This window comes from Cavia porcellus, unplaced genomic scaffold, assembly GCF_034190915.1.
Source record: "Cavia porcellus strain 051 isolate PalLab524CR breed Dunkin Hartley unplaced genomic scaffold, mCavPor4.1 scaffold_6, whole genome shotgun sequence".
NCBI lineage: Eukaryota > Metazoa > Chordata > Mammalia > Rodentia > Caviidae > Cavia > Cavia porcellus.
Window position 1 is genome coordinate 51,753,742 of NW_026947489.1, and position 22,043 is coordinate 51,775,784.

Consider the following 22,043-nt stretch of genomic DNA (forward strand, 5'->3'; position numbering starts at 1 on the left):
CCTGGATCAAGCTGAAGCAAGGTTCAAGGCTGTGTTCATTTCTTATCCTTCACAATGCCTATCTGGGAGAGGTGGGGTTCTCTGGATAGACTTGGCTAGAAAGGGAGGCATCTGTGGAAGCTTAGAGGGGAGGCTCAGGGAGCTGCACTGCCTTATAGAGGAGTGCACTGTGGTGAGCAGGAGAAATTCAGAATGAGAATCAAGGAATTAGGGCCCTAGTTCACCTCTCTGCTTAGCCTGCTTGGGCAAGCTCCTGAGGCTCAGTCTTCCTCTGAAATGCATGGATAGTAACTGCTGCCTCAGCATATTTGAAGTAAGATCAGATGAACAAATGACTATAAGTCTGCCTTGTAAAAATAGTAAGTAAAAGCTTGAGGCTCTCATAACTATGCTGAGCAAGTGTGTATCGTGGAGATAAATGATGCCCAATGATACGTGGACAAGAAACAATGTATATAGGTCATGACCTACATCACCTTCTGTAGGTCGTGAAGTTAAAAGTGAAAGAATTTTGGCCCAGGCCAGACACTGTAGCTGGAAAAACCTCAGCCGGAACCAAGGAGCTCCCATCGCCCCCGCCCCTAGGAATTTACCTATGAGGCCAAACAAAGACCAATGGGCTACCTGTGCATCCCTAATGCCTCCTTCGGTTCCACCCCAAACCTAGGCTACTTATATGCCTCCACTCCACGTGTTCCATGGAGAGATCGCCCACCCCGAGGCGAGATGTCGTGCCCCAGGGAATCAGGGGTGTCTCTCCCCGCATTCTCACAATAAAGGTCATTTATACTTCATACTTCTTACCTTTTCAGCTGCCCCCACAGTTCTACCAAATAGCACATGTTACATAAAGCCCCTTGGCAATAAATTCTTAAATAAATAAATAAATTCAATAAATTTGGCAATAAATTCAATAAATTCAGTTAAACCATCTGTTTCATTAAACCATAGAAACCCTGCTTAGATGTAGTGAAGACTTAAGGTAAAGTAAACCTACCCAGTAGAAATGACAAACTCTTCACTCCTATGCCAATATATTTCTGGTGTTTTTATTGAGATGATATAAGCTTTTAATTCACAGATAGCCTTTGTAACAGAGATTTTAATTCCACTTTTGTTTTTTAACATCATAAATCAAGTACCTTTGCTAGATCACATTGGGATCCAGATTATCATGGGTCCTTTTTCAGGAGCTGGCCTAGAAGGGCAGATGGAGAGAGTGAGCCAGCAAAATCTCATCAGAGAGGGCTCAGAGGAAGCTGGATGACCATTCCACACCTGGAGACAGCCAGTCGCATTACTTCAGCTGGGAAGCAGATTTGCAGAAATAATAAAATAGAGGAGAGGAACAGCCAATGCCTTTGCTTGTTGGAGTGGTAATACAGATTAAGGTGCACTGAGACAGGGAGAGCTGGGTTTGACCTGCAATCATTTGTGTATTCTTGGAACAACTGACACAACCAAAGTCTGAGTTTCTTCACCTGCAGAAGAGTAAGTTAGATGAAGTGAACCTGAGGAATTCTTGCACCTCAGCTTCGTGTTGTGTGGATGCACACAGAGAAGCTATAGTTCAAATCTTTCCAAGAAAAGAAATGAAAATGTTTGATTTTTGCTCAGTCAGTGTGTAAAGTTAGAGGAAGTGCAGGTAATACAATATTAAGAGCTAGTGGGTTTCACGATCAAAGATTCAGATCACCCACACAACTGCTTAAAGGTGGTGCCAACAGATAAAATTTGAAAATTAGAGAGTAAAGGAATAGGGAACTGGACCAGACATGAGAAAAGCACTTGGGTCAAGGCTGAAACACATCTGGCTTCCTGATACATGAGCCTCGCTCTTTCCCATGACTGGGATCATCCCTGACACCAAGGTTTCTAGCGGACTAGAAACTAGTCCTGCCTTTTCATAGTAATTATACTTCTTTGTGGCTGATAAAATTCACCAAGTTCTTTTTCAAAGAAATGTTTATCTTTGACTCTTACACCCACCCCAACCCTTCTCCATTCCTTCTTATCTCCAACATAACACAGGTGCCTCAAGCCTAAGGAAATCACTTCTCTCTTTTGACCTCAATCCTTCCCTCAGGCAGTATCTATCTACATCCACAAATCATCTCAGCTAGACTGTTGATTGGCTGCCTAACAGTGAGTAGGCCATTGCATGATATGAACACAATGAGCTACATCCTGTCATGGAAGGAATTCAAATAGCCTGAAATGTAACCAGTGAAATATCACACTAGAGGCCCAGAACAGCTCTGATATCACAGAAGATAAAGCCTCTCAGCTCTTCCTGTGGTACTAACCAGGGCTGACCGTTCACCTCACTTCACAGGACTCATGTTGGATGAGGAGGCAGCACCTTGCCTAGGAAGCCACTGAATCCTTTCCCCTCCTCTGCCTGGAGTGGAGATTTTACTTTCTCAGTCTTGGCCAAGAACTCTTAGGAGCCCAGCAAACCCCTGAGGGCAATTATTTGCTCTTGCAGAGTTCTTGTCCCAGCTCCCCCATCCCCAGCTCCTCTGCAATGCTACCTCTCTCCTGTTCCAAGTTCCCTGTGGGATAAACGCTGAAAGCGTTTTCTCCAACTTTTAATTGTTTCTTCAGTTCCTAGGCTAATGAGTCCTACCATCCCCCTTGAATAAAGAGTCTTCCTCTTGCTTCAAGGCTATGATATCACTGGAGACCATGGGCAGGAGTGAGGAACAGAAGTGGAAAGGCACTGAAAGTAATGGCAAGGAGAAGAGGAAATAAATATCACAGCACTTTAACCCTGGAAAATATACCTTTCCTGTTTTCTGTAATCACCTTTTCTTCCTCAGTGGCCAGGGTAGTCAGAAAGGGGGAAGGAAGCCTACAGTGTAGTAGAAAGCATCTTAGTTTCCTAGAGTAAAAGTAAGATCCTTTCCATTAGTGTACTACTAAATCTCAGAGCTCATTGTGTCTCCTAGAGGAAGAAGTTGGAAATGCATTTGTCCTCTTCCCACACATGTAGCTTGGTAAGCAAGGAGCAGATGGTGACATCACACAGTAGAACCCTCATGTCCATGGCCTGGAGCCACTGAGCAGCGCCAACTCCCACGGGCTCCTTGGTGACCTCTCATGTCACATTCCTGTTGTGTTTCCTTGGCATATTTTCATATCTTTAGAGGCTTTTCTTGTCTCACCAATCTTGATGTTAGGCCTATAGCTTCTTAGATTTATCTTTCTCCTTCTACTGTCCAATTAATCCCCAATCCTGAAGGACTTAGTGGTTTCTCAAATTCAATCCATGGAAGGGAAAACTGTATGGTAGCTCTGACTCAGAATATAGATGAAGTTAAAGGAGAGGCAAGGTATAAAATATTTGGAGGGCACACGAGGGAGAAGAAGAAAGGGAATTCTGAGAAGGAGGACTTGTAATATACTTCGAAGTTTGGCTTGCTCACCAGCTGCAGATTGGTTGGAAAGACATAACACTTTTATGCAATGGAGAACTACTCAGTGATAAGGAAGGAAAACTTTGAGGCTCTTTAGGCAAATGGATACAACTTAAGATCATGCTCAAGGGTAAAAATACTCAGAAACACTTAGGTAAGAAGTAGATACCTCCCCAATCTAAAAACTAAAGGAGTTAGTTAGTGGGATACAAAATGTACAATGCACCCTGTGAAAGTGAAAGGGGGAGGAATTGTCTAAAAAGAAAAGCCAGGAGACATTGTTAATCTTGTAGCATGATTTGAAAGTCATATTATTTTCATCGCTCTGTTTACTTTGGTTATACTCTCTTCCAGTTTGTCTACTTGTACTAGATTTGATGGCATGGACAGCTGTTCCAAAGATAGCAAAGATAGATTCAACTTAATTTGAATCCCTGTATTACTTTCATTGTCTTGTTTTGATTGATTTTATTTGAATCTGTTTTGTTTGATCACTGTCTTGTTTTGACTGCTCTTATTTGAATATGTTGTTTGATAGTATCAAGTCTGAGGATATAGGCAACTATTTTGAAGACAATAAGATTCACTATGATACCCATTGTAGTTTGACTATTATCTTGTTTTGAATCCTATATCTCCAATGTTTTTTTTTATTGAATTTGTTCTGTACTGTTATGTTCAATTTTATTGTACCTGATGATACAGGAAATTCTTTGGAAGATAACAAGAGATATTATGGTAGCCATTGTTGATTAGCTTGTATTTAAGTCATGTACTATGTCCTTCCTTTTGTTTTGACTGACTCCATTTTGTTTTCTCTCATTTGGTTTTATTCTCTTCAAAATATTAAAAAGTAACAAAGGTGGGCTTGCTATAGAAAAGTATAGGTCATCTGAAAGACAAATAAGGATTTGATATTATCTTCCAGATTGTATGCTATCATCATGTAATAAAATGTTTTCTTATTAGTGAAAAAATTGCACGTTTTTTACTTTTCTGAACAAGGTTACAGATGATACCTACCTAGATAAAAAGTAGATACAGAACTAGTAAAATAAATCTAGAAATGCTAAGATATATAATAAAAGTGAAACAAGCCAGTTTTGGAGGTATGCACCTATAATTACAGAATTTTGGAACGCTGAGTCAGGAGGTTTGAAAGTTTGATCCCAGCCTAGGGAATTTAGCAACACAGTTTGACTCAGTCTCAAAATGAAAAATTAAAAATGCTGAAATGTAGCTCAGTGCAAAGATCTAGGGTAGTTCCTAGGGTAAAGAAGAAAGACCTGTAATGTTGTCAGTGGGTTCTCACTGAATAGTAGGATTGAAGTTTTCATTTTTTGCTTATGAATATTTTAAACTTGTCTACAATGAACATTATATTTTCTGATACAAATCCAAATGAAATTAAAAATTTTTATTAATGTAACATGTACCATATTGGGATGGTGATATTGAAAATTAACTTGTTCTCTTAACAACCAGACACTACTTGTAGCATTTGGGAAGCAGGAGTGAATATTAAAGGGTAGAGGAAAGGTGTAATTAAAGTTGTGTCTCAGAAATGTAGATGTAACTGCAAGTCTGGGGTTATTTTCCATATGAAAGGTAAATATGTATGTTCTATAGTGTTGAAACTCTGAACTAGAGGCAGAAGTATGTGTTCATACTTTGGCTTTCATAGGGAAAATTCTATGAATTTGGAAACTCATTAATCTCCTCCACTTTCGCATTTATTAAATAAATCAGTTGGTTTAGACTCAAAAACCTACAGACCTGGAAGTCAAGATTCTGAGGACAGAATAAGTCATGCCATTTGCAGTTCCTGTGCATTTAAGAGAGAAAAATTAATTCTTTCCTTTGAGCCTGATCCCCAGCAGGAGTTTCCTTGAGAGAGCCAACATTTTATACAGAATTTGAACACTTAGCCCTGGACATAGTCCATTTCCTGCATTGTGTGCACAGCCCAACGAGGCTGCTTGCTGGCATCCGTCTCTTTGTCCTGCTGGAATCACCCCATCACTACCCTACTTCCCAGTCCTTTCTTCTCCATCCTAATATCTCCTGGGCATATGATTTTCCTATTCCATCAAAAAATTTAGCTGACTTTTGAGGAGCTAGTATACAAGGTTCTTAGTGACCGATCTCTCCCATTCAGTCCCGTTTTTCACCAGTGTGAACTCTGACCCTTCCTTCTGCAGGGAAATCTACAGGAAAGCCTGTTGAGAAAAGCCTGTTATTTGACCTGAAGACTTCAGTATTTTCCAGCAGCTTCAAAAGCTTTGAGCACACATAGTTCAACATTCATAGATGACCAAGTCTACATGCTGCTCTGGGAAAAGTGGGAGATGGTGCATCCATATTCTGATCTCTTTGGATAATCACCTACATGGTTTTGGAGAAACCACATAAGTGCTAGTGATGGAGATCAAGAAGGGACTTGATAACTAAAATGTAATGAACACTCAATGTCTAGCAGGAGTTATCTAATGGAAATTTATGTAATTTTCTTATTATGTATTAGTGGTAGTTGAATACCATACAGCTCACAACTAGAAAAGCCATGTTTTCTACATAGATTAAAAGCAAAAAGATGGAGTGCTGAGCAATCTTTACTTCAAGATCAACTTGGTCCTGTAACAGGATAACACATTTAAATATGCAAATACCCTTCACCTCTGACTCATTAAAATACATCTTGCCTGCTTTCTGTAATGATGTTTTATTCCTGAATGGCCAGGGTCAGAAAGGGGGAAGGAAGCCTACAGTGTAGAATACTAATGGAAAGCATCTTGGTTTCCTGGAGCACAAACCATTTCTTTTATGATAAAGTAATCTTATTTCCCTTTTACTTGTCTTGCCTAATTGCCTGGGCTACAATTTTGACTACTGTCACTCTTAGTTTTAGGGGGCTTCTTTCACTTTTTCACTACACAATATAATGCTGTCTGTGAATTGACACATATGACTTTTATCAGTTTGAAAAAGAGTGCTGCTGGAACTTGAGCGGCCAAGCAAGAAATCAGCTGCCCAACCTTCCTGGTAAGCTGCACGCACTGTGGGAAATCCAGGGAGAGAAAAGTCAGATAGCGCCCCCTGGAGCTGTCCAGCTTGAAGGCTGAAGATCTAACACCGTCCTTGTGCTCCCCACCCAAGCAGCCCACTGTTTTGGAGGACAGGACGATTTGATACCAAGGAAGGTACATAAAATAACTAAATGCTTGTATTGTTTGGTTGATTTTTCAGGCCTTAGGCCAGTGGTCTGAGCATCTCCTGGGAGGATGACAGTATGCAATATAGCAAATATGGGGGGATTTTCTTCTGTCTTTGAAGTCAAATATTGTCTTCACTGTTTTACTTTGTTCTGATTAGTTGTTTTACTTTATTCAATGTTCTGTTTTGATTGGCTTTGTTCTCCTTTGGTTGGTTTGATTTACTATAACTGATACAGTGGACTGAAGATAACAAGATATATTACTGTAGCCCTTGTTGTTTCCCTGGTATCCTGCTTTGAAGTTCTGTACCAATTTTGTTGCACTGTTTGTTTGCTCTGTCTTGGTCTATTGGATTTTACTATCTTTAAAATAAAAAATACAAAATGAAAAAAATGCTAAATCAAACAGATGCAATATTTATAGTTGTTTAAAATGTAAGGTAAATAGAACTGACTGATGATTCCGGGCCATCAAGACTGATAGAGTGGGTTTCTGGGGACCCTGCCTTTTCTAGGAATGTTTATATTGGGAAGCCATAGGGTGAGACATGATAAAGTGGGAGAAAATGGGAACTTGCAGGGCAGGCAAGCATGAGGTGGGAGAGAACCATGATCAACCAATAAAATTACAAGTGTAATTGCTCAGGTAAAATAGATTAAATGGGGATCATGTGGTAAGTCACATCCCAAATAGGCATGAACACAGAATAAGGTCTTTGCTGACAAGGGGTTGGGTGAATGACTTCTGACTTCTTCAGTGTGGCTGATACCTAATTAGAATATCAATCCCTGACATTTATACTTAGGATGTGGTTGCACTTGTTATGCCTTTTGTCTTGAGAGCTGGCTCACAGCAGAGGAGTCTGTCTCCTCCAGTGTTGCAAGATACGTGGTCTTCTGCACTGGCTCCTTCAAGGGCCTATGATAATTCAAATTGACTCTGCTGCCTATAACACTTTGATGATCCTAGAGGACACACATCCCTTCCACATATCACTTTCTTTTTCCTTTATCTTTTGGAGACAGTGTTTCAGTACTTAGTTCAGGCTGCCCTTGAACTTAACTTTGTAGTCAAGACTGGCCTTGGACTTGCAGCAGTCCTCTTGCCTCAGCCTCTCAAGTGCTGGGATGACAGGTAGATGACACCACACATGATTCCACATACCAGCTTCAATTTCAGAAGTGGGATTGTTGGAACACATGGTTTTCAGTTTTTTAGGAAACCTCTATACTTTCTTTTTCCTAAAAGTGCCATACTAGCTGGGTGCGATGATACATACCTGTAATCTCAACACTTGGGAACTGAGGTAAAAGAATCATCACAAGTTCAAGGAGAGACTGGGCTATATGATTTGCACAAGGTCAGCCTGAATATGTTGTAATATCTTTCTCTAACACAAAACAAAAAAGAAAACGAAAATCAGAGCACCCATACCAATTTAAATTCTCATCAGCACTGCATTTAGTTTTCTTTTCAAGTTGTCATCAACATTAATTATTTGTGTTTTTGGTTTGTTTGTTTATTGTAGGTTGAGCATTAAACTCATGGTCTTGTCCATGCTAGGAAAGTGCTCCAGCCCTGGGTGACATCCTCAGTCCCCATTTGCCTTTTTGATAGGAGCCATTCTAACAGGTTTGGGGAGATACCATATTGCAATGTTAATTTGATTTTAGAAACATTGAACGTTTGTGTACATAAGGGTTGGCCGTTGCTATCTCTTTTATTGATAAATACCTGGTTCCTTTGAATATTTTCAAACTGGGGAGATTCAGCACTCGGGAGTTTCTCAGAGGAAATCAACAAAACACAGATACATGGAAGAAAGGTAGGATATTCCTCCTCATACCAAAATTAATTTGAAATAAGAGATGTTTAGGTCAAACAAACTGAGGCACAGGATATTATAAAGTGATGAAATTGTCCACAAGGCTGCCTGTGGGTTTCCTGTAGGCAGTATTGGATGAGGAACCACCATTTCCAGGAGGTTTCCCCCCAAAACAGAGTCAGCACAGGTGTGGCAAACTCCATACACACAGCAGAGATCTAGAAGATAAGGCCCCTCACTGCTTTTGATTCCCTGCAAGCAAAGGACACCACACACAGCCAGGCAGCAAATGTTGTGGGCTCACAGAGGTGAGTGATTGCTTCCTACCCGACAGGCTGCCAGTGTTTTCTCCTTTTCTTTTCTTCTTTTCTTTCTTCTTTTTGTTTTTCTTTCTCTGCCCAGCAACATAATCACTAAGTGAACTTGCAGAGACAGCAAGGTTAGACAACAGCCAGGGCACTGAGGATCACTATTTTTAAATTGGTGTGGAGGACCACCTGGATGACTCTTTTGAAAGAAGAGCAGTTATTTCCCTTTTGGCTAAACCTGGCCCTGTTTCCATGTGTTGATATGTGCAGAGCTGGCTGGACTTTCCCTTATCCCCTCAATTGCCTTTGAGCAATGCGAATCAGTCCAGGAGGTGCTGAAGAGTAGTCTTTGAAGCAAGATTGCAGGTCAGCATCGCCCCACTCAGTATCTCCTAAAGAACATGTGTGACCTCTGTGGGAGGGAGAGCCAAGTCCAAACAGTTGGCTGGGATTGAACCTTAGGATGAGAGGACAGGATGGAATTCCCAAGGCATCAAATGACAATCAGAGCTGAAGCTCCAACCCAGAAACATTAGACACTACCTTGCCCCATGTTACACATATTACTATCTCTGCACATCCTTCTCTCTGAATAGTGCAGAGTGATCTCAGGCCTCTTGCCCAGCCCAGCTGATAGCACTCACTCACTTCTCACCATTGTCACAACCACTCATCCCCAAGTCATTCCCCTCTTCAAGAGTTAATAAAGCCTGTGCTCAGCCCTGGATCAAGGGCTTTGTTCTGGTTAGCCATTACCCTCACTGTACCTAGGACCTCCTTGGCTCTCTGCAACTGCAAATACACCTTAGTGTCTTTATTTTCACTATGAGTCATACTGGTAGTGATAGATTGAAGTTAACTGGCTAGGATTCCAAGAACTTTTCCATGGGATTACAAAACTTCCTGAAGAGCACTGAGGTCTGGGAAAGGCATTCAATAAACTAGGATACCTAGCATTTTGTTTCTCAGTTCTTTATGTGTTTGGGGCATTATCTCTTTATTGATGTACAAATGTTTTCCATCCGTGGACTGTCTCTTCACTCATTTCTTTTGCTATGCAGTTGTCTCATATAAATACATATGTCTATTTTTGCTTTTTTACCTGTTGGTTGGAGTTCAGTTTTGAAATCATTGAGCAGACTAATGTCATGGAGGGTTTTTTTTTTTCATATGTTTTCTTAGACACAGCTTTCATGAGAATTCTCTTTTTTATTGATTATCTTGTAACAAAATTTTAAAAGACTAAAGGTGTAGTTTATGCTTTAAGTCTGTGATTAAGATTCAGTAGTAAGTCAGGTTTTGTGAGCTCAGTACAAAATCTTTTTATAGATATTTTCTTTTTTTTATTTTAAAGGGATTAAAATTAAACACGACAAAACAGAGCAAAATAGGACATAAGAAACAAATGTAAGAGATATAAATTTCAAAGCTAGATGATCTGAGATCTTCGCTATCTATCATGTTGTCTCTTATTTTCTTCCAAATAGTTGTCCATGTCTTCACATACAAAGAATTCATACAAACCAACATAGTATAACACTGATCCAAACAGAATGAAGAAGGCATTTTAGGTCTTCAAAATTAGACAATAGCGAAGTCACCAATGACTGTCATAGAGTCTCTTGTTCTCTTCAAAATAGCTGTCCATACATTCATGTATATTGAAGTTCAACAAAGTTCAACAAAACAGTCTAAAATAACATTATTAATTAAAACAGGGATAAAAGTATTTGCCTTCAAAGAGATGGTAGGAGGAAATCCCCCCTATTTGCTACATTGCCTATGGTCAACCTCTCAAGGGATATCCAGATCACTGGTTCCCACTTGCTAAAAGAGGGGTGGGGTAAGAAGACGTGATGTTTGATTCTTGCATCAGTGGGCTCACAACCTCTCATGATGGGGGGGGCGGGGTTTGCTTGGTTTCCTGGTGCTCCAGGTCCCAGCATGGCACCAGTCCCAGTATATGTCCTGGGCCACCAGAGCCTCTTCACTCACAATCACTCACCGGGGTGCAATGGGATTGCTTCAAGCTTCTAATGAATTGATTCATTTCACTGCCAAAGTTCTGAAATGGCCAACAGACCATAGAAAGACATTTCTTTAGGCTCCGGCTTGCAACCAACACCATCAGGAAGGTGCCAGCCTTCATTCAGGGCCACTAGACGTTTTCACATTGCAGTACCACCTAAAGAACCTACTTAGAAATATCTTTTAAGACCCAGAGTTTTTCCTAATTAGTAAGTATCCTTCAGATATTTTAGATCGCCCCATAAAGAATTGCTTTTGAATTAAAACCTCAAATAATAAGACAAATAGGAAGAAATCATGAACTATTCTCACATTTTAATCTGTGGCTTAAAGAATCAATGTTTTCTTTCAACAAATTAAATTTTTTACATGAAAAGTATATGCAAAGTTTTTGTTAATTTTATTGGTACATTTCAGATATACACAATGATTAAATTCATCATAGGGAATTTGTACCAGTACATGATCTATCTTTATTCTTCCTTTTTTCTCTTTCTTTCCTTTCCCTTCAACCATATTTTCCCTCCTGATTTACAAAGTTTTACTTCCATTCTTTCCTTCTCTTTATTCCCTTTTCCTTTGATTCTGTTCCCCTCCTCCCAAGTTCCTTGTCTCAATATTTTCTTCCTAATTCACAATCTCTGTCATACATTTGGTTCCTTACTTATGTTTGTGTATTTTCACACCAGATAAAGCATGTGATATTTGAACATGTGTGTCTGGTTCATTTCTCTTAACAGCATAGTCTCAAGGTCCATCCAGAAACCCAGAAATGTCTCAGGTTGATCCTTATTCATGGTAGAGTAATAGTTCATTGCATAAAAAACTCACATATTCTTTATCCATTTATTTGTTGATGAACACTTGGGCTGTTTCATAGATTTGGCTTTACAAGCCATGCTGCTGTAAACATGGGCATGCACATAGTATGGCAGTGCTACTTCTCCAATTTCTGCATGAACTAATTTCTTTCTGAAAGTGTCTGGTTCATGCATTTACTTACTATCACTTTCCTTCGGGTACATTTCAGATTCCATAAAAGCTGGGGTGCTGTTTATCTGCTTTGCTGCCATATCGTCAGTGACTGAGATGGTTCCCAGCTAATATACAAGGCCTGTTTGAACTACATAGTGAAAGTTTAAATTAAAAACACTATTACAGTAAAAGGCAATGCCAGCTGGGTGTGGTGGCACACGCCTGTAATCCCAGCACTTGGCAGGAGAGTCATGGTGAGTTCAAGAGCAGCCTGGGTTACCAAGTGAGCTCAAGCCCAGCCTAAAATGTAGGTGAGACCCTGGCTCAAAAAGGACAAAAAGAAAAAAAAAAGATGACAATGTCATCACAACCCTCAAAATACTCTCCCTTGCTTCCAAACATTCTATCATTATTATCACTTTCCTTTTTCCCCCCTGTCCTTTGAGGGTTTATTCAGTTTTGTAAATTCAGTTTTATGAATTTTTAATTTAGTGGTTTTGTTTTTAAGACCTGGTAGCTGAACAATGTTGAAATTAATTGAAAAGATCACACAACATTTTTAATCAATGCTCACAAAGCTAGATAAGTATGAAAGGAATTTTAGTCCTTTGCGTCTATGTAAAGCAAGAACACATTGTGTGGGAAAGCAGTAGTTGCAAAGCAGAAACGCTGAATATGCTAAATGCTCTGTCAAATAGCAAAAATTCCAGGAAATCCCAGGGCTTGGTCACCAGCTTCACCAGAAGAATCCAGGTGTCCGGCTTCCCCCACCCCACCATGGGACCAACAGCCAGTGTGCGGGAAATCCCGGGACTCAGTAGCCAGCCCTTTGCTACCATTTTTTTTTGTCTTCTCTTTTTGTTTTTCTTTTCCTCCTTCTTCTTTTCCTGCCCAAGAAGTAGATAGATGTGCTCTTGAGCAACTCAGGTATATGCTGGAAGATTGTTGTTACATTTCAGAAAAATCACTATATGTGAGACTATAACTGTGGATTTAATTCTTGTCAGCACAGGCACAGATCGTGCTAAATTTATGAAGACATATTTATTGCAATGGAATACAAAGAAAATGGTTAGTTTTGTTTTACACTTACCTTCCACTGAACATAGATAGCACTGAGGCAGCACTGGGCACCTAAATTTACTCAGCAAATGTGTGCATATGGTAGATTTTCTGTGGCTTAGAAGATGAGTCTTCTTTGTGGGGGTAGAAAGAATACAGAAAAAGCGTTGAGTTGTTAGAGCACAGCAAACTGAGAAGAGTGAACAGTCAGTAAAACTTAAGATTTTTTGGAGATTTATTGTGTTTACTTTCTATCTTGGAATTCAGCTCCTATCCAGTTCCTGAAGGAAAACATCTCAAATAACTCCTCTTAGTCTCAGGACCATCAACCCGCTGTACTCTGTCCTACCATGTCTATCACAGGGGAGGTATGACCACTCACCATTAGGTTGTTGAACGCAGTGTAATCACACGTAACTGACCCTCACTTCTTCCAGATCCACACCTATGCCCGGAAAATCACTTAGCTTACCAGCTGATACCCCATAAGATACACTGGGAAACTCTGTAAGTATAACTGTGCAAGCAATACAAGAAATGACTGTTCATTTCTTTCTTGTTCCTTGCAAGTGAAGAGCCCTGCAGTTCAGCTGAGCTGTGAGCTCACAATGTACAATGTACAATTGGAACAAGGATATGTTTAACCCATATTTATATCTCTAGAAAAAGAGCAATTTTAATGTTTGAGATCTACTTGATTATTTTAAATGAATATGAGGTATGTAACATTGGTATTTAAAATCAAATAAAGTGTAGATAAAGAGATGCATATCATAAATCATGTGGTCCCTTTTGTTGTCTTACCAAGTTTCAAAGTTCTCATTTGAGTAGAGATCACCAATGAGATTAATCTCAATTGCAGATATTAGTTTCCTTTAGAGAACCAAGATGCATGTGTTAAAATTAGTCTACCAATTACAGTAGATTATGCTTTGGTATGTCTAATGTAAGGATACCATTACACAGCTGTTTGTTGATTTGTTTACATTTATTCATATATTTGTCATTCATCAAATGTATGTTGTCAGGGGTATAAAAATTAGGAAAGCTATCTAGCTTCTCTAAACTAAATAAGGATTTGAATAAAAGGGCTACATTTCTGAACATATACACAATGCACATTCTCATCTGTCTTACCATTTGGCTATCAAAATATTACGCATTGCAGTGTTGATTTTTTTGCTTGCTTTTCATTTTGGGTAAAATAAAGGAAAATTGGGAAGTTAGTACTGTATAAGTGAGTAAATTTGATTTTTCTTTCATGAGTTATACATTTATTTATGATTTATGAACTTAAATCATAAATGTAGACTGTTTATCAATCATGGAAATTCATAGTGTCTGTTGAAAATCATACCAGCCTGGCATCTGTGAGGATTACTTTAATATGTTATTTTGGTGATTTTTATGTCAAGATGATTTGATCTTTCATCAATAATGCTTGATGTTACATCAACTGTCTTAGGAAAGAAGCTCTTTCTTTCCCTGAGTTCTGCTAACTGAGGGTACAGAAGTCTGAAATTTGCTCTCTTTTGAGGTCCAGCTTGGAAACTGCTCAGGAATTGCATTGTGTCAACTTAACCTATAATAGGAGAGGGCATAAACCAGAATACCTAAATGTTTAACATTTGAATTTCCAAAGTGTGTTTGTAAAGTAAGCAAAGAACTATGCTAATTAACACATTTCTTCTTTGTAGAAATACTCTGCTCCAGGAAAGGAATTATTACTCCAGAGCTGACTGGAGAATTAAAGTAAGGAGAACAAATCAGAGACTCTCCTTGGTCAGGATGTTGATTACTGATAACACAATCTTCTTTGTGGACAGCAAACATTCAGCCTTCAGATGGCTTGCACCCAGGGGTCCCTTCCTCCCTTCCTCAAGGCGTTGTTTAAGCACTGCTCAATGTTGCCCCTCTCTCCTCATGTCACACTTCACATTGATCGGCTGTCTCCTTGCCAGTCTTTCTCCACACAGGTTCCTCATATAACTGACTGTATTTGTACTCACTCAGGTCCTCAGGCTCTCTCCACCTGCGCCTGGGGTCGTGAATGAAATCACTTGAGGTTGATTGTATGGGCTCCCAAACTCTCCTCTTAAGTATGTCCTGCTATTTTTCTTCTACCAATAACTTGTTATTCTCATCCCTTACATGTGTATCTTCCAACTATTTTCTCAGATTGGAATCCTGTCTCTTACATACAAATTGTCTGGGCAACATTCCTTGGTATCTGCATCGCTATTAATGTCCGTTAAACCAGAGACTGAACAAAAACTGCCACAGTGCTCATAATAATCAGAGAAAAGTAGTTAAGCCTCAAGTTGTCTTGCATTTGTAACAGTGGTGACTGTGTTTGAACTACAACCTGGTTTACTGAAGGAAGTACGGTGTAAGATTCAAGGTCCAAAAGTTAAATTCCTCAATTTATTTATTTATTTACTTATTTTCTTTCAAAGAGAAAAAAATGATAAAATCGAGCGTCAAAAATATTAGTAGGATAGTTACAATAGCTGAAACATTGCATATTGTTTTGTTCAAAGCACTCATTCAAAATAGGTGATATTAAGCACAGCTACAATGCATTGACTAGGTATCTTATCACCCATTTGTTGCAGCAGATCTCACAAAGCAGTAGATGCACTGAGATAGGAATTTGCTGGTATTTTTTCTTACCTATGTATAAATGTGAAGACAATCATTCTAGATGCAATCAACCACTGTTTCTATTCAAATCAGAATTCACTGTGTTTTAGATTTTAGGAACAGTGAAAATTACAAATGTGAAGGATGGAATTAACAGCTAGCTTGTTTATTCCTTATTTTAATTCTAGATCTATGTAATTTGTGAAAACCTGGAAAAGAGTCAAGACAGTTAGTGCATGGCAAAATATGACTGCAGGTATTTTTACAACCATGTAGCGCTGCTGATATCCATGTTGCAAGTCCCTGAGAGCAGATGGGAACACACTTCCCATGCATGGCAGTGCACACAGAACCAGGCTTGTAATGCTGTGAAGCTTGATGAAAACAAGTGACTGCGATCTCTATGCACTGTTCCAGAAATTTTCTGTGTACATAATTGATAAATTCTGTGAATCACGCAGATGGCCAGTTGCCAAATTTAACAAGTTGATTTTCTGCCATTCTAAATAATACACTTTGGATGCAGAAGTACATGTCCATAAATGTATATATTTGTATAGAAATAAATACACAGAACTTTACACATACATATCTTCATGTATCACGTAATCATCTGCACTGCTTTCTTCCTATTCCCTACTCAAAACTACTAACATTTATACATGTACTAAAAGACCACATTGTATAATGTACATGCATGCAATGACTTAGCAATTAAAATAGTACCGTAATATAACACTGATGCTTTGTGACTTGTTTTTGATAAGGTAACGTAAACCTCTCTGTAGACTGTAGCTATGACTTAAATCATGATACTAGTTTCATAATAATTTGTAATAAAATATTTTTTTCTTTACATGAACTACTTTCACTTTAAAAGTTTTTCAATTATTATGCCTGATGTACAATGATATTATGACAGATTTCTACACAAAAAGCTCTGAAGCAATCCCTATTCATAGTAATTTTTTGTCTTTGAAATTGCACTTTCCTAATTACATCACAGAGTCAATGGAGCTAGATAACTAATTGTTAATGACTTATTTGATATAATTTGTTGGATATCAAATTAAGTTCACATACAAAAATAAATTTAAATGTTTAATACATAATACTTTATTTTAATTTGAGTGTATTCTTAAAAGTGTTTCCAAAGGTAATCATTGCTGTAAAATAATAGGTTTGCATACCTATCTGATGGTCTATTTAACAATGAAATGGAAGAAAATCAGACAATGGTCACAGAATTCATCTTACTGGGATTTTGTCTTGGCCCAAGGGTGCATGCAGTCCATTTTGTAATTTTCTCTCTCTTCTATACCCTCACCCTGCTGGGGAATGGACTCATCCTTGGGCTCATCTGCCTGGACAGCAGACTGCACACCCCCATGTACTTCTTCTTCTCCCACCTGGCCACTGTGGACATCAATTATGCCTGCAACATGGTGCCCCAGATGCTGGTAAACCTGCTGAGCCCAGCCAAGCCCACCTCCTTTGCAGGCTGCATGACTCAGACTTTCTTCTTTTTGACATTTGCACACACAGAATGCTTGCTCCTGGTGGTGATGTCCTATGACCACTACGTGGCCCTCTGCCACCCCCTCATATATTGTGCCACCATGAATTGGAGAATCTGCAAGACTTTATCTCTTCCTGAGTATGTGGCTCACTTCTAGCCCTGCTCCATACAAGCCTCATCCTGAGGCTGCCCTTCTGTGGGCCTAACCAAATCAGTCACTTCTTCTGTGAAATCCTGTCTGTCCTCAAGCTGGCCAAGCTGACACTAGGCTCAATCAAGTTGTCATCTTTGCAGTTTCTGTGTTCGTCATAGTGGGGCCTAGTGCTGGTCTCCTACACCTGCACTCTGGGTGCTATCCTGAGGATCCAGTCAGAGGAGGGTCACAGAAAGGCTTTCTAGTCTTTCTCTTCCCACCTCTGCATGGTGGGGCTCTTCTGTGGCAGTACCATTGTCATGCACATGGCCCCTAGGTCCCTCCATTCTGAGGAGCAGCAGAAGAACCTTTTCCTAGTTTGTAGTTTTCTCAATCTCATGCTGAACACCCTGATCTACAGCCTACGGAATGCAGAGGTGAAGTGTTCCAGAGGGAATTGCTGTGCAAAGAGAGTCTCTCCAAAGATGTGATCTCGGAATCACCATTGTCACTATTCTCTTGAAGTCATGGTGCGCAACTACAGCCTAAATCTATAGAAGTTCACAAATCACACCCAGCATATGCCTGAATTGCTCAGGAGCACCTCTACCCTCCTATTGGGCAAGAAAAATTTAAGTTTTGATGATATCATGAGCTGAGTCTCTAACAGAAATGACTTTTTACTTCTTATATTTTCTGTTAAATTAAAAATCATTTGTCTCTTTGGGACCCTGGAGTTAAACATGTTACATCAACTTCTTTAACTCAACCATACAAGGTCACTAGCTATATAGATCATGAAAGTGGGTTGGTAGACAACAGAGGAATCCAAGCAGCCACATTGATAAATTTGGGATTTTTTTTTAACTGAGCTCAGTGACCACCCATGGACCCCTGTTTCAGAGTCCAAATGAGTGGCCATGAACTGGAAAGTTGCAGAGATTTTAAAACAGAAAAGAACAAAATAGACATCTGTTGGAAACAATTTAGCTAGAACCTTCCATTAATTTTGGGTTGACACTGTATCCTGCTTCTTTGTTGAGCAGGTTCATTTTTCTCTCGTGGGTACAGCTCATTCTGATTTTCTCCTGGGACTTATACCCTGAGTAATTTTCCACTCTTCTGGGTCAAATTGAAGGCACAAGATGGCATTAGTTATGCCAAGCTACAACACAAAATATCTGTTTGAATCTGATTTGTGCATTCTATTTATTTCCTACATTGATCGTTAGTAGCTTCCATCCTTCTGTCATCATCTATTTCCTTATCTATACTTACTGAGTATTTCCTTTATAAATATTGATATTTTCTTTTTAAAATGTTTTTATTTTAAAGTGAATAAAACAAAACAAAACAGAACAAAGAAAATCAAAACAGAACAATGCAAGCAACACAGGACTTCAAAACAAGATAACAGGAAGTCAACAGTCATTACCATAATGTCTCTTGTTTTCTTTGAAATAGTTATCCATAATATAAAATGACAAAACAAAACAAAACAAAAAAAAACCCCAAATGCAGTCTCAGACCTCCAGCTACCCAGAATGAGTCCAGGACATATAGATACAGAATAAATTGGAAGATGCACACTTGAAATTTCTTTTCTTTTTTCTTGCTTCTTTTTTTTTTAACAAAGCATCAAACTCAGGACCTCATACTTATCACACAGGCACTTAGGCCACTGAGCTAAACCTGCAACTAAAGTTTCTGAAATGATAGCAACTGAACTAAACTGTCCATCACAGAACAATTTCTTTTTAACCTGAGACATGACTTCTAATCTGATTTTCTCTGTAGCCTCACAAATTTGTTTATTTAGTTCACTTGCTATTATTTCAGGAATGTCAAGTATACCTCTTTCAATTCTATGTCTATTTGTCCTAGACCTGTTCTAGGTTAGCTGCTGTCTTAGTTAATTTTTACTTTGTTGCTGAGACAAAATACCTGAAGCCCAAACTGGGGAAAGGAAAGGTTTATTTCTTACAATTTTTGGAGGTTTCAGTCCACACTCACTTGGCTCCAAGGCAGGGGGGCATCGCTGGGCCACAGTTCGTGGTGGCTGCAAACAGCAAGCTGGAACCAGCAAAGAGCAAGACACACTTTTTCCTACCATTACATCACATCCTGGCTCCACCCCGAAGTAGGTGTAGCACTAACACCATCAATCCAAGCACTATGAACTATCACAAATGAACAATGCAAACTCATGAGGCCTGGGGGACACATTCATAAACCATGACATTCCACCCCTGGCCCCCAGGACTCATATACATCCTTTATACAAAAGACATTTAGTCCACCTCCAAAAGTTGCCAAAGTCTTAAGTTTCAGCATTGCTGAACAGTCCAAGTCCCAAGTCTCCTCTAAGATCTATGGCAAACTCTTAACTCTAAGCCCCTGTACAAAAGAAACAAGGTTAAACATTTCTGTAATGCAAAGGCACAAGGTAAACATTACCATTCCAAAAATTACAAACAGGGAAATATAAAGCATCAGAAACAAAGCAAGTCCAGCATCTAGCAGGACAAACATTTGACCGGCGCAGCCCCCCAATGAGACAGAGGACGCTCTTGTGGTAACAGGTAACTGCCGCTTTATTGAGGCGGGTTCTGGCTTATATATCTGACTGTGGCCAATCACAAGCTGCCTATCTGACTGTGGCCAATCACAAGCTGCCACGGAGTAAACATCACTAGTTGCCGCGGAGAAGTTTATTTGGAGAGGGACATAACGTTGCGGAAGCTGACGTGGCTCTTGGTCCTGGGCGGAGTATGTTGAGCGCCTACACCCGACATCTCCCCCTTTCTTTATAACTGATGCAGGGTCTCCAGGGGTTGGTGCCCCTCGTGAGGTGTCATGCTGCAGTCATGACAGTGCCTCACTACTCGTTGGTGCTCTTTTGGAGGGGGCGGGAGTATTGTTTTATGAGCCCAACCCGCATGCTCATCGACTTGGAGACCGGGGTGTCTCCTGGCCAAGGACGACACCCCCTGCGATGCTTTGCTCCACACCTGTGTCACAGCATGGCAAGCCATGCTGCTGGGCTTTGATCGGATTCCACGGCCAGCAATCCTTGTTTGATACTTTGTCCCTATTCCTTTGTCTGCGAATCCGACAGAGCAGAAGTAGACTGCCGAATGCGGCAAGTGTAGCCATGGCAGCCAGAGCCCCTATTCCTGCCTATTTCTTTTATTGCGCACGAGCTGGATCACAGGAAACTCATCTGGGTCCGCCATAACTGGAACCAGTGCGAACTGGGGTACCTGCATAACGACAGCTGAAAGTGTACTGTTATCCCAACATTGTAACATATAACAGGTTGCGGTGGAGCAATTTAGCAAAGTCATATTTGTGGTGTTTATGGTGGCCAGGGAGAATCCCCATAATATCTCCTGGGAGTATCCATCCAGGGGGTCACAGGCGGTAAACTGGAGGACCCTTGCCCAGATAGGGGTGCAGAAGGATCCCTGGGGCCTCCGAGCAGGGTTACTTTCTGAAATATTATTTTGAGAGTCTGAGGCCTCGCTACCGGGAACTAAGCCTTCGAGGGTAACCATGAGGGTGGTAATGTTCATGGAATCCTTCGAGGCATCAAAGGTCCCTGATCCAGAGAGTAGTCTTGAGGCAACCTGTATTAGCACGCCCTTAATCGCAGCGGGCTCGACTTGGGCCCCCTACAAGGGGTCAATCCAAGAGGAGAAGTTGGTAGTTTTTAGGGGAATGCATCCTGATAATGTAGAGGGACTGAAGCAAAGAGTGCTATTGAGGGAAAAGGAGGTGTTATACCAGCGACTTGCGGTGGAGTTAGCGTCTGGGATGCAGGGAAGATTGTGTCCACACCGAGAGTCAAAAAAGGATGGGGAGATGGGGACTAAGTGTGTGGACCAGCTGAGGGATCAGCCAGGCACGAGCGATGGCCCCAAAAGTTTGGTTGGCTGCAAGGACCGTACGAGATGCAAGAAGGAGGGGGAAAAGGAGGCTACTAACCAGGGGAGTTGGCCAAGGTGCCATGGTTAATGGGAGCTGTGGGTGTACTTACTTGGTCTGGCTCGTGAGGCTCCTGTTGGTTCCCCTGTTCTGTGGTTGACGTTTCCTCTGGGTCGGGGTCTGGTGGTTTGCAGGGACATATCAGGTGTTCCGGGACCCAGACAGGTTCGCTGCCTTCTTCCTGCAGGAAGACACAGACCGCCCCTCTCGCCCAACTAAGCACTGGGCTGGGGCCTCTCCACACCCCATGCAGGAGGTCTTTCCAGTGTACCCAACCATGTTTGGGTGCGACAGGGTTGGCATGTAGCTGTGCTGGCGTGGATCCTTGTGGGTTGATGTTTACAAAATTGTAAGTAAAGAGGGCAAGATTTAGTCTGGCCCTAGGTGTCATGCCCTGGGCAATACCCTCCTTTTGTTTAAACAGAATAGACTTGAGGGTTTGATGAGCATGCTCAACTGTGCCTTGGCTCTGAGGATTATAGGGGATTCCATGTCTGAGGGACACCTGCATTTTTTGGCAGAAGTCAGAAAATGACTTGCTGGTGTAAGCAGGGCCGTTGTCTGTTTTTAACTGCTTGGGTTGTCCCCAGGTGGCCCATGCTGCCAGGCAATGTTGAATGACATGTCGGGCCTGTTCACCTGTCTCAAGGGAGGCGAACATCACTTGTGAGCAGATGTCGATGGAGACATGCACATACTTGAGATTTCCAAATTCTGGGATGTGAGTAACATCCATTTGCCAAATGTGTCCTGGGAGGAGACCGCACAGACAAACGCCACAAGAGGGCGCCACATGACTAGTGACACACGTGGGACAGTCTCGCACTATCTGTCTAGCCTGCTCCTGAGTGAGCTGAAACTTATTCTGCAGAGTGCAAGCATTTACATGAAACCATGTGTGGAACTCTGAGGCCTGCTCTATGGCTGAC

General features: G+C 40.7%; 1 non-coding gene and 1 pseudogene across 1 annotated transcript; one reads left to right on the plus strand and one right to left on the minus strand.

The window, feature by feature from the left end:
- Positions 1–10,785: 10,785 nt before the first annotated feature.
- LOC111758496 (small nucleolar RNA SNORA2/SNORA34 family) lies at positions 10,786–10,926 on the minus strand. Its single transcript, XR_002792682.1, has one exon. It is a non-coding gene; the product is annotated as a small nucleolar RNA SNORA2/SNORA34 family (small nucleolar RNA).
- A 5,766-nt stretch (positions 10,927–16,692) lies between these two features.
- LOC100720365 (olfactory receptor 2A1/2A42-like) lies at positions 16,693–17,618 on the plus strand (annotated as a pseudogene).
- The last annotated feature ends 4,425 nt before the right edge of the window (positions 17,619–22,043 follow it).